Raw genomic sequence first — 12,525 nt, forward strand, 5'->3', positions numbered from 1 at the left:
AGAACTCTATTTAAGCCTTCTCATCTGTCCTCTGCACAAACTGGATGCAGGTTTGGCTGCTCCAAAGATCCATACCAGCTTGGATTGCTTTCATTGCCTTTAGTTGCGTGGCTGGTATATTAGTCATTAAATAAACGATTAATGGATAAGTTAAAAGAAAAAAAAGAAAACAGGAAAAGACGTAACAAGAACAAAACAAACTGAACAGGAATGAGATTAGTAAAGAAGTATTTAGGGTGAATAAACTGAGATCGCGGAAAGTTCAAAGAAGCAACTGTAGGCGCTCGTGATACAAAAAAAATATATCCGTTAAAGTGTCACGAAATAATTTTTTTTGCTTTATTTTTTGTTTGCCTTTTTTATATACTATTTTACTAATAAATCGCGATCGTTACCAAGACTGGGATGAATATTGTAAGGAACAATTCCATTTGGCCACTGTCGGTTTTTGACGCTTCCACGGCTAAGCTCATCAAGATCAAGCCCAAACTCAGCTGCCAACGGCTGACCTGGCTCTAGAATCATATCTCCTTCAAACAGGTCCGGATCAAAGGAATCTTCATTCTCTAATGCATTTAGAGCAATGAAGATTTGGTTAATAAATTAACTTAGCAAAATCAGTCAGTCATCTTTATAGAATACAGAATATTAGTTGGGTAGGATAGAAATGTGCGATGGAAGGTGAATTATTAAGGGAGCTAAGGAAAAATTTATTCAAAGATTCGTTACATAGAGAAAAAGGGAAAAAAAATTTACGCCGTCCGCGTTTTGGACGATACCTCCAATAGATCGAGCAACGGGATGATGATGTAATGGGGGTGTTTCAAACTCTTTTATAATGTTTTTATTTTTTTTAGTCTAAGAAGTGGTTTTACATTGCTCATCCAATAACACCGTTCTGCTGACTGTCCCCACAGTTAAATCATGGAAACATCACATCATGGAAATTCGTTGAGTACTGCGCTGAGTAGTTTTTTCTTCTTTTTTTTTTTTCAAGAAAAAAAATTAATTAAGACACTTTCAAAAATTGTTGATACGTCCTATTTATCATGAGGGATATCCAAGACTTCTGGAGGACTTCAAGAAGGTGAAAACACGTCTAAAAACAAAAATATCTGTGTCTAGTTTGAATTTACAACTCACCTCGACTGTTGGAATCCACCAATGAGATGAGTGAAACAGCTTAAGATTAGTTAAATATACTTATTTAGTAGGGTACTGGTGTAAATTCCGCGTGTATTGTGAAATATCTGGTGATTTTGAACTCCACCCGTAATTTCATGAAACTTTTTTAATGTAATACATACCCCCAGGACTCTGAGCATACACAGTAACCGGACACAAAGCTAAAACAACCAGAACGTACATCATGGTGAGAGCTGGCTCCAAAAAGCACAAAGGTTGTACTTACCAGAGAAAAACAACTGAAGCCTTTAAATAACAAGATTTATTGAGTCACCGAAACCTGTTTAAATAACGGTGGCCATGAATTTCTTTTACCAAACGCAACATGCACAATTAAAAATCGTTCAACAGATTTCAAGGTGAGCTCTTTTGTAAAGGAGAAATCTATAACACCTCAAGGCTGAGGTCCAAACCTGACCAATCACATCGAGATGTGCCTCCTTTGAGTTTTTAAATATACTCAATCTCACGAAAAAGATATTTACTTCAGTGAAGGGTAGATAATTATTGGGCTTTCTATTTGTTCTTTTAATCTTTAGAGGTGAAATTGCTCAATCTTTTCTAAAGAAGTAAGATTTAAAAAAAATGTTATCTGAAAATTTTTGACGAGAAAAAAAGCAAATGTTGCATGTAGAAAACTAGTCTCTTGAGAAAAAGCCTTATTTTTAAAAAATGCATCTTTGGTTTGATATCTTCCCCTCCTGAAATACTTTTATTTCTAGTGTTGCAGAAAACGGATTCGATCACGTGCTCCCTTTAAAAAAAACTAAGTAAAAGAGTGTCTATCTAAAAGACACATCTCACGGTTTTAAATGAATTTTAGAAGTCTGTTTGTACATCTGTTCCAAATACACAGACATCGTCATTACTTGCAAACGACTGTAACTGCCGCTTCAGTTTAAGGATCACACCGCATCGTTTTAAAAAAGGGCAGATGATTACATCCAAACGAACGCAAGATATATGAAAATATACGAGACTACTCCAAGGGTTCGAAACAGCCAGCTTTGAAATCGCACGCTCTGCCTTGCTTTTTGGTTTTTCATTTTGTTTTCGAATAGATCATTATCCTTGCTCTATATTATCGAGTTAGCCTGAATGCATCACATCACAGGACCTTAGCAAGGATTTTCCGTACCCAAGAGAATGGACCTCAAGTGGCGCCCGAGGTGCAAATTTGTAGAGAGCTATGGAGATTAGGGTCAGATTATCTAACCAAATCCCCGCCGAGGATGAGCGCCGATTGGGCTAGGGCAGGCTCAGTGAAATTTCACCATCAATGAAAGTTAGGGGGGGCCTGTTTAAATGTTCCCCTCAATGAAAAGACCCTGCTTTTCTATAATTCATTCCTTTAAAATACACACAAAAACAAAACAAACAAAGCAGAAACAGAAACAATAAAAAAAACACCCTCATAAAAAAAAACAAAAGACGACACATAAACAAAAATAATAATCATAGAAAAAGAACAAACGAAACAGTTTTCGAAGTATGTCAACCTCGACGCAACGACCCTTTGACGTTTTGTTGATTGGGTTTCAAGCGCAACGCAGAAGTTTGTTAGAGAAGTCGTATCCGCAACGACTTAAAAAGCTGAAGAGTCCTAGCCGTGTTCACTGAGATACGGATTAAATGTTTACCGTTTCCATTCATTATTCTGAAATTTTGGAAGATATAGAAAGGATATAATGTGAGGGTTGGACAGTACGTCCAACCCTCACATTATACGTCCAACCCTTGTTGTTAACGATGTATTGATTATTGAAAATGCACATCAAAATGCAAGTATTCGATCTGAGATCAAAACCATGTTTCATCTCAGATCAACACCCTTAACATTTTCATCTGAGCGCTCATTGGGTATCAAGGTCCATGCATGTGACCTAAATATGCCTCATTCATTGGCTGTTGCCCTCATGCATTATTAATGAATTTGAGAAAGTGTATTCCAACCCTGTCAATAATACTCTGACCAAATGCCTCTTGGCAACAACCGGCTTTCCGTAATCCTTTATAAGCTAACATTATAACATAACCAAAGTAAAGCGCACACTCTGATTGGTCAATTTAGCGTCCCCCATTTGCTCATGGGTGTACGTTGCTGACGTGAGCGAATGCAAATACTATTTTTCCGCGCGCGCTTGTTTTTTCTGGTCACGTAAGATTTTTTAAATAAAAGGGAACTCGTTAGCTACAGTGTATCAATGTTACGTTATGAAACAAATGGTTAACACCACAGCGTACACTATTGAGTTATGGATGCACTTGGGAGGTTTGCTAAGCACTCAAGAAGCTAGAGTCGCTCTTGGCTATCGCCTCGCGTGACTCTTACGCTTCTTCCGTGCTTATCAACCTCCCGCGTGCATCCATATTATCAATAGTGTACGTTGTGGTGTTCGCCATTTGTTAATCAGAATGCACATTCTCCAAACTGTTCTCCGCAGATTTCCCACGGTATTAACATGGAAAATTAGTTTAACAATCACGGGCTCTTTTAAGTTAGTGATAATTTCATTTACTCTTTTGATCTTAATGTCTGTCTTGTCCTTGTTAAATGTTCCCAAGGAGAAATTGCAAGCCAGTCACTGTGAGGGAAAAGAAGATCTTGACTAAGACTAAAGAGACAACCAGAAAACATGTTCAGTTCGTCCCGCAATGCTCAAACTTTAATATTCTACTGCCGACGGAAAACGAAACTGACAACAACAAAGATACTCGATGTACATACCAGGCCATATAACATAATTATATAACTGTAGCTGTTATTCCCCCTTTCAAACGCATTCACAACCTACAAATTGGCGTACGTAAAGAGTCTTTTTATGCAAACTCAGGAAAAGAAAACAGCATGCTTATAAATTACTGTACTGCTTGGATGTCCATCACCCCTTTATCCCAGTTCTTCTGGAATTCCATATCATTCTGTAGACCTTTTTCCTTTCCGAAGGCAAACCGTTTGGCTCCAGGGGTCGTTGACATGGCTTGCCCCAGCTGGTATGCCTCAATCTTCAGGCCCTCTTCAATAGGAGTTTCAACAGCAGACAGGACGCACCTTTTGCACGCTGTAATGGAACCTGCAGGAAACTTGGCTATACGGTTAGCCAGCTCTTCCACGAATGGCTCAATTTCGTCTGGATCAAGCGCACGGTTGATGCTTCCGTATCGTTCTGCCAAGTCAGCATCAAAGTCATGTGCCCCCAGAATGATCTCCATGGCTCGACCCATACCGACCTGGCGTGGAAGTCGCTGCGTTCCTCCGCCGCATGGCACTATGCCCATGCCGACTTCCATCTGCATGAACACTGATTTTCCCTTGGCGGCGAAGCGCATGTCACAAGCCAGCATAAATTCGTGACCACCCCCGAGGCCATTCCTTCTACCTTGGCAATGGTCGCTTGAGGAAGAGCACTGATCCGCTGTTGTTTACGTTTCAGAGCTGACGTATTTTTGATTACCTAATATCATCCGTAAACTATTGCATATTCGCCGCGATCAGGATGTTATCGTTTCAATAGACTTCTTCAATCGTTTCAATAGACTTCTTCAGTCAAGTCAGGCTGACAACAATTTATTCAGAAACCATCAATCATCCAAATAAATTGAGTATTTTTAAGAGTTTTGCCGTATTTTGACAAGCCTGTAGGGCAAGTCAAAATACAAATACAAATAACAAAATACTCTGCAATATTACACATACCAAAATGTCTAATAAGTTAATTATTAATCCAACACACTAAATTGTTATTTCTGCGTGGGTAAATTTCGCAGATATTTATTTATTTATTTATTTATGGGTACTGCGTGACAGAAGTATGCCAAGCAGAATGGAATTGGCATGTTGTCATGTTCCTGTTTCTATTTTCTTCAATAAATGATGATTACACTACTTTTCTTTGTTCAATTATCTAACAAACTTGCAATGGAATCGCAATTTCACTTTGGATAAGTATCGAACTGTTATCGTCTTGATGCAGACTAGAAGTTGCCTGTTGACGTTGTCGCTCAAGGGATATTCATCTTCACACTGTTGGAATTCACAGAGAATTATAAATCTTTTCAAACATTAGAGCATAACTGAAAACGCTCACAATGCTTTTAATCAGACATAAATACAAACCTATTAGGTTGCCTCATCAAAACTGTGCGAGTGTGACGGATGACCAAAGCTATTTACAAATTTACACGGCTTTTTTGCTGTATACCTAAAGCCAAGTTCAGGTGTCGTGCTCCTGCCATGTCAACCTTAATTCAGAAATTAAGTTCGAGAAAAGCACGGCGTCTGAATTTAAATTTTTAATTAAGTCCGGCAAGCAATTGAGTTCGGCAAGTCTGCCGTGCTACACGCCTATGGCGCGCAGCGATTCGGACGTTGTGCCTCCGCTGAGCCAAACAAAATTCATAAATTATGCTGAACAGATGTATTTTAGCGGAATTATTCCCTTAAATATTTATAGCTCATGTACACTTCAAAGGAAATGTTTACCAAGTAGATATCGAGGCTCACACTTTTTTTATAACTCTCGTGTTTCCTCTCGTGTTTCCTCTCGTGTTTCCTCTCGTGTTTCCTCTCGTGTTTCCTCTCGTGTTTCCTCTCTTAATCAACTTGCACAAGGATTGATAAGGAGGATAGATACCATTTATATACATGTGGTTTGCACGTTACGTCATCGCCGCTATGTTGGTGGACGTAAACAATAGATACCTCATTAGCTTCTTTTGTTCGTCCACCAGCACTTGTTATTTTCACCATTGTTACCTGTGTCTCTAGAGATTGGTTACAAACCATCTATTGCGTATTTTTGTCTTCGAACTCAGAATAACGATTAAATTTTGCAACATTTCTTGCTAAAGACGGACCTAATCGCAATTAAGTTAGGCAGGGCAGAAGCATGACGTCTTAACCTGGCCTAACTCTTGGTAAGTTTGCAACGTTTAGTAAAACCATGAATTTTAGGGCTCCAATTCTTCAAATATTTGTAGATTTTGGATTCGAGTTGTTTGCCAGATGCCAAGAGGCATTCATTATTGTTATTGATATCATAGCAAACTCAATGTCCTCCCAAATTGGTGTTTCATGTTCCATTTTTGTAGGCGTAAAATAAAATCCTTCTCGCGAATGTTCGATTGTTACCGATCCATGTGTAGTCATTAAACCAGAGGAGTGAAGTTTTCCGATTTTACATGACATTTATGCATGTGGAATTCCTTCGTCCGGTGGAGAATTTACCTATTGCATGAAAGCTTCGACAAAGTTACAAAATTGATGCTAAGTTTATGTTTCGACAAAAAATAGAACATTAAAAAAGAAAAAGAAAATGTAGAAATCACGCGATCTACAGCCAAAAGGAAACCAAAACGCTTTTAAATCATGAGTTACCTCCTGAAAACTCTTCTTTACAATTGTAATATTCTGGTACTACGCATTAGACTCACCTATCAGACAGGAGATTTCACCACCAGATATTCCAGCCTAAAAATGAATCTTCGAGGCTTGAAAGCAAACTTTTCACACCAATATCATCATTGACATGCAGAGTACACATGTTGGCTTGACTTCGCGAGCGAATATTAGAAAGTTTGTCCACGTTGACATCGGCTGCAGGCACGTTCGTGGCTGAACAGACCGATGCGGGAAAGGCAGATCCACGGGCAGTATCCCCAGAGAAAGGTGGTGTTAGGAGTGAAGGTGGAGGTGGCGCGGGCTTTCCTCCTCTGGCGCTTGTCTTTAAGTACCTCACGTCTATCCTTCTCAAATTGAGCAGTGGCTTGGTTGAATGTGTGGCGCCAGGTACCACGGTCTGTAGCCAGGTCAGACCACTCTTTCTGATCGATATTGCAGGTGCTGAGTGACTTCTTTAGGCTGTCCTTGAACCTCTTCTTTGGAGCCCCTCTCTCACGATGTCCCATGACAAACAAGTTAATTGCATCACCGGCCAACCTTTTCTATTTGGACTCCGCTTGCTGCTCTCAAGGAACTATTCAAAATGATGAGCCTCTATCCGCAGTCAATACGGTGGCTCTCTTTTCTATTCATTGAGGGGCATGTATTCTCACTTACAGAAGTATGCTCAATTTTAGAGATCAAAAAGGCCCAAAATGTTTACGAGGTACATGCACTAACCCGCAAGTTTGCTCTTTAAGATTGTGAGTTTATCACGGATGACAAAATTCATTTGCATATTTACAGGACTATTCAAAAACAAAAGGATCTACACGAATTCAAACAGATGGCTATCTCTGCTCCAGCTTATTAAGCGTGCGACTGCTGGGGATCAGATAAAACAATCAAAAGGTTGATGCAAAAAGAAAAATTGAGCAAGCTTCAAATAGTTCGTAATATTATAAAACAGCCTCCTAATCAACGTGGAATATGAATACCTCGAGCAAAGAAAAACTGTGAAAAAGAGATACGTCTTTTGCTTTAACTTTTCAAGATATGTCATTGCGAACTTTCTATGACTGTTCCTACGAAAATTCCTTAGCAAGATTGAGCGTAATTACTCTCAAGATGCATTCTTCGTGCACCCTTGCATTGCAACGATTCCTACATGCTGAGACAAAAACGACATTTAAGCATGTCATCATTTATTGTCTACTTGAGTCCCCATTTACATCAAAATCAGCCTTCCTCTATTAGAAACATCTTATTAACTTTTTTTAATGTTTTTCTTCCGTTTTTAACTTGGCTACTCTCTCATTAGAAACTGAATTCACCAAAAAAAAAAAAAGCGTTGTACCCAGACTTACAACACTAAGAATAACTTGTTGCGACTCAAAAGTAAGCTTCCAACGATATCAAACTTTACACTCGTTGTAGCAGACAGCCAATCAACATTTCACTTCGATTTTATACCGGCCATCCTTTTGAATTGGAACGAATGTGGGCCTCTATTATGGTAATTTGATAGTGTTAGAAGTTCCCTGTTGAAAACTCGTTTAGCTCGACATCTTGATCCATTTGCGGACAAAAAGGTGTTGTACAAAATTATCCCTTGAGGGTCATTTTTCCAAGCTGCACGAACTTTGGACTACTTTTTCGAACTACTTTCCGGGCAATAATGGTCAAGATGATTAGAAACACCCATTGGATGCAATTCACTTGCTCCATAATCAAGATTGTGCGGATGGGAACATCAGTTTTATATACTGTTTTATTTTAGTGCGTCAGTGCAACTGAAATTGATGCTTATTTATCTCAGTTTATGGCTCATTAAGTACATCACAGCAATATATTATCCAAGAAATCAAATTGCGAAATTACCACATCCTTCAGACCGTACTCGAAATAATTAAATAATTCTGAAGATGCAGTCATTGTCCTCTGTTAAAAATGTTCCTTGCTCACTAATGCTCTTTGTCACAACCTCCTTTGCATCATAGTTAAGATAAAAACTAGGTCAATTAGGGATACGTTGGTAAAAAGCTGTCTATTTTTTTGAGCAAAAATAGCTCAAACTGCGCTGAATGAGTTTGCAGCTCGAGCAGTCGATATGGCGGGCAACCATAAAGTCAAACTCTCAAAGCACACCACCTCTACTTTGGCCTATTGCCTATGCTTATCGCTACTCTTGTCCAGTGGCAATGTTGAGCGAAACCCTGGTCCAAAATCAACTTCTCAAAGTGGAAACTTCAAGTTGAGTACGGTAAAAGGCTTAAGAATTTGTAATTTGAATGTGCGAAGTCTTGTCAACAAGATGGATGAAATCCGAGTTTTTTGTGAGACCCACCTACCGCACGTTCTGTCCCTAAACGAAACTTGGCTAGATTCATCAATCAGTGACAGTGAAATTCAGCTTCCCGGCTACTCACTTGTACGAAGAGATAAAACTCGCCGAAATGGTGGTGTTCTCATTTACATTTCCTCGAACCTCAATTACAAAGTTATTCAAGAATTTGAAAATGATCAACCGGATATTCAATGCCTTTGGATGGAAATAACACCTCCAAAATCTAAAGGTTTTATTTTCTGTTCCTGCTACCGCCCACCGAATGCGGACAACGTTGCAACTTACGTTGAGGGCTTGAGAAATATGTTAACAATAATGGCTGATCGGGGAAAGGAAATTGTCATTACCGGAGATCTGAATTTCGACCTGAAACAGTCGAATAAACCTGCATCTACAAAGCGCTTTATGAACATGGCGAAAGAGTTTAGTCTGCGGCAGATTATTGACAATTTCACTCGCATAACTGAAAATTCAAAGACCCTGATCGATTTATTTTTTACCAGTCGTCCGGATCTATATGTCTCCGGGGTAATACCAGTTGGCTTTAGTGATCACTCCGCAACATATGCCGTCCGTAAATTACATCGTTTGAAACCGCCTCCCCCGAGGATAATTGATACCCGGAATTTCAAGCGTTTTAATCGTGATGCTTTCATTGAAGATCTAAATAAAGTTCCATGGTCATTGATAAATTCCTTCGCAGATGTTGAGGACGCATGGGACTCATTTAAACACCTTTTTTGTGAAGTAGCCGACACCCATGCCCCAAGAATCCGCGTGCGAGTCAGGGGAAATAAAGTACCATGGCTGACACGTGAGGTAAAACATCTAATAAATGAAAGAGACCGCTTTCATAATCTGGCATTGAGGTCAAACAATGAGCTTCATTGGAGCTCTTACAAGCGCTTACGCAATGTTGTGACTTTGAAGCTCAGAAAAGAGAAAGAAAGATATTACAACGAACTGTTCCAGGAGACAAGAGGAGATTCTCGTGGGACCTGGAAAAACCTAAAACGGCTACTCGGAAATGGCTCAAAGAGTAGCAGCGCTACTGCTCGTACAGCTAATGAAGCAAAAGACAAGTGTAACACCTTCAATAGCTTCTTTGTCTCTTGTGCCGAAGATTTAAGGTCGATCCACCGATCAACTGCGCGATCCTTTTCCAAATGGCTACCGCAAATTGTCCGCCCAGAAAAATTTAATCTACGAAAGATCACTGTGACGGAAGTTAGAAAGGCTCTTAAAGATTTAAAACCGAAGAAAGCTACAGGTGTTGATGGTATTCCATCTCGTCTACTAAAAGACGGATCAGACGCCCTGGCCTATCCACTATCGCTCATTTTTAATTTAACTATCCAACAAAACGTTATCCCTGCAGAATGGAAAAAAGCGAAGGTGACCCCTTTACATAAATCAGGTTCAAAAGATGACCCAAGAAACTACCGCCCCATATCGGTATTACCAGTGGTATCTAAAGTCCTAGAGCGTTTAATCCACAAGCAGCTTGCAAGTTTTTTCGATGATCATAACTTGCTCTGTAAATTACAGTCCGGTTTTAGAAGAATGCACTCAACTGAGACGGCTGTAACTTATTTCGCCGACGAGATTCTCCTGAATATGGATAAGGGCCTTGTTACTGGTTCTGTGTTTATTGACCTGGCAAAGGCTTTCGACACAGTTGACCATGACATTTTGCTCAGAAAATTAGAGTACTATGGTATATGCGAGGAAAGCCTTCTATGGTTTAAGGACTACTTTACGGGAAGAAAGCAGTTCGTGCAAATTGATTCTCATTCATCTGAAGAGCTTGCTATAACTTCTGGAGTGCCACAAGGGTCCATCCTCGGACCCCTGTTATTCATTGTCTACATTAATGATTTACCACGTTGTGTCAAACACTGTTCTGTAAATATGTACGCTGACGACACAGTTTTATATCTTGCTGGCCCAACAGTAGACAATTTAACTTTTTACTTTAATCAAGATCTTCAATGTCTATCTGAGTGGCTAGAAGACAACAATCTTGTTCTCAATGTTTCAAAAACTAAGTGTGTACTATTTACATCTCGAAGGCATAAAGAGCGCGATTGTATTTTAAATCTTAATCTTATCGGAAAGCTCATTTCTTGCGAAACTACTTTTAAATACCTAGGCGTGGTGTTCGACAATTTTATGACTTGGAAGGCTCACGCAGACTATATGTGTAAAAAGGTGGCGTCAAGAGTTAGTATTCTGGGCCGCATTAGAAGTTTCGTCACAAAAGAGGCAGCAATACTTGTTCATAATACCTTAATTCTTCCCTTATTTGATTACTGTGACATTGCCTGGAGTAACCTTTTACAACAAGATATAGATCGACTACAGCGCTTACAAAATAGATCTGCACGGATTATTACACGTTGCTCTCGGTCATCTGAAGCAATAGATCAGCTGCAATGGCCGACTCTTTCCAGTAGACGCTATTACCACAAGGCTAAACTCGTTTTTCTCTGTCTCCACTCGTTAGTTCCTAGTTACTTTTCATCATATTTTACCAGATTTTCGAATATTCACAATTATTCCACGAGGCAAAGTCTGAGGCTATCCCTACCAAAAGTAAAACAGAATTTTGGGAGAAGGACCTTTCTTTTTACTGGCGCAGAAATTTTTAATAAACTTCCTTTAAACATTGTGAAGAGTGAAAACATTCAAACGTTCTGTTGCCGAGCAAAACATTTCCTTTTACCGTAATTTTGAAATTTTGATATTTTATTTACTGTGTTATGTGAAGGTATAGTCTGATCGTCCGGGTGAGTGTAGTCCTGAGAAGGACTGTTGTCGGTGGCAGTGACTGACGTTTCGACAACCTGTGCGGAAGTCATCATCAGAGTCAAGTGAATGATTGTTGTCAGTAGAATGTTTTTATTCCAGTTCGTGTGAAATGATCGGTTGGTTTTGCCGTGATGTTATTGGCTGTAAGACTCAAGTGACGTAAGTCAGTCGTGATTGGTCTGTTTCGGTCTGTCGGTAAAGTTAGGTTGTTCTTTTTCGGTCGTTTGTGATGTTTATGTCGTGAATGAGTCGTTTGTATGGGGCGGGTAGTTGTTGACATCTGTTTAGGGGAGTCTGTTCTAAGTTAGTAAACCAGCTTTCCAGAGTCAGTCGTTGAAAATAGTCAGTGCTGTAGGTTAGGCATTGCGCAGAGTCCCAGTCAATGTTGTGGTTGGTAAGTCGATGGTGTTCAGCAATGTGATTGCTGACATCACCTTTCCTCGTCGCCCGTCTGTGTTCAGTCAGTCTTGTTGTGAGGTTTCTGCCAGTCTCACCGATGTAGGAGGCTTGGCAGACACGTTCGACACGACGAAATTGACGCATTCCACAACCACCTTAACGAACAAAACACTGACATACAGTTTACCAGAGAAGTCGAAGAAAATGGCAAACTTCCTTTTCTAGACTGCCTGGTAAGCCACAACGACAACTCATTACGAACGACAGTTTACAGGAAACCGACACACACCGACAGATTACTAGACGAGTCATCCTACAACCCTACATCACACAAAGCCACAACTATCAGAACTCTAACACGACGCGCACAACTAGTATGTGACTCGACAGACAGCTTATCCGA

This window comes from Stylophora pistillata, chromosome 9 (genome assembly GCF_964205215.1).
Source record: "Stylophora pistillata chromosome 9, jaStyPist1.2, whole genome shotgun sequence".
Classification (NCBI taxonomy): Eukaryota; Metazoa; Cnidaria; class Anthozoa; order Scleractinia; family Pocilloporidae; genus Stylophora; species Stylophora pistillata.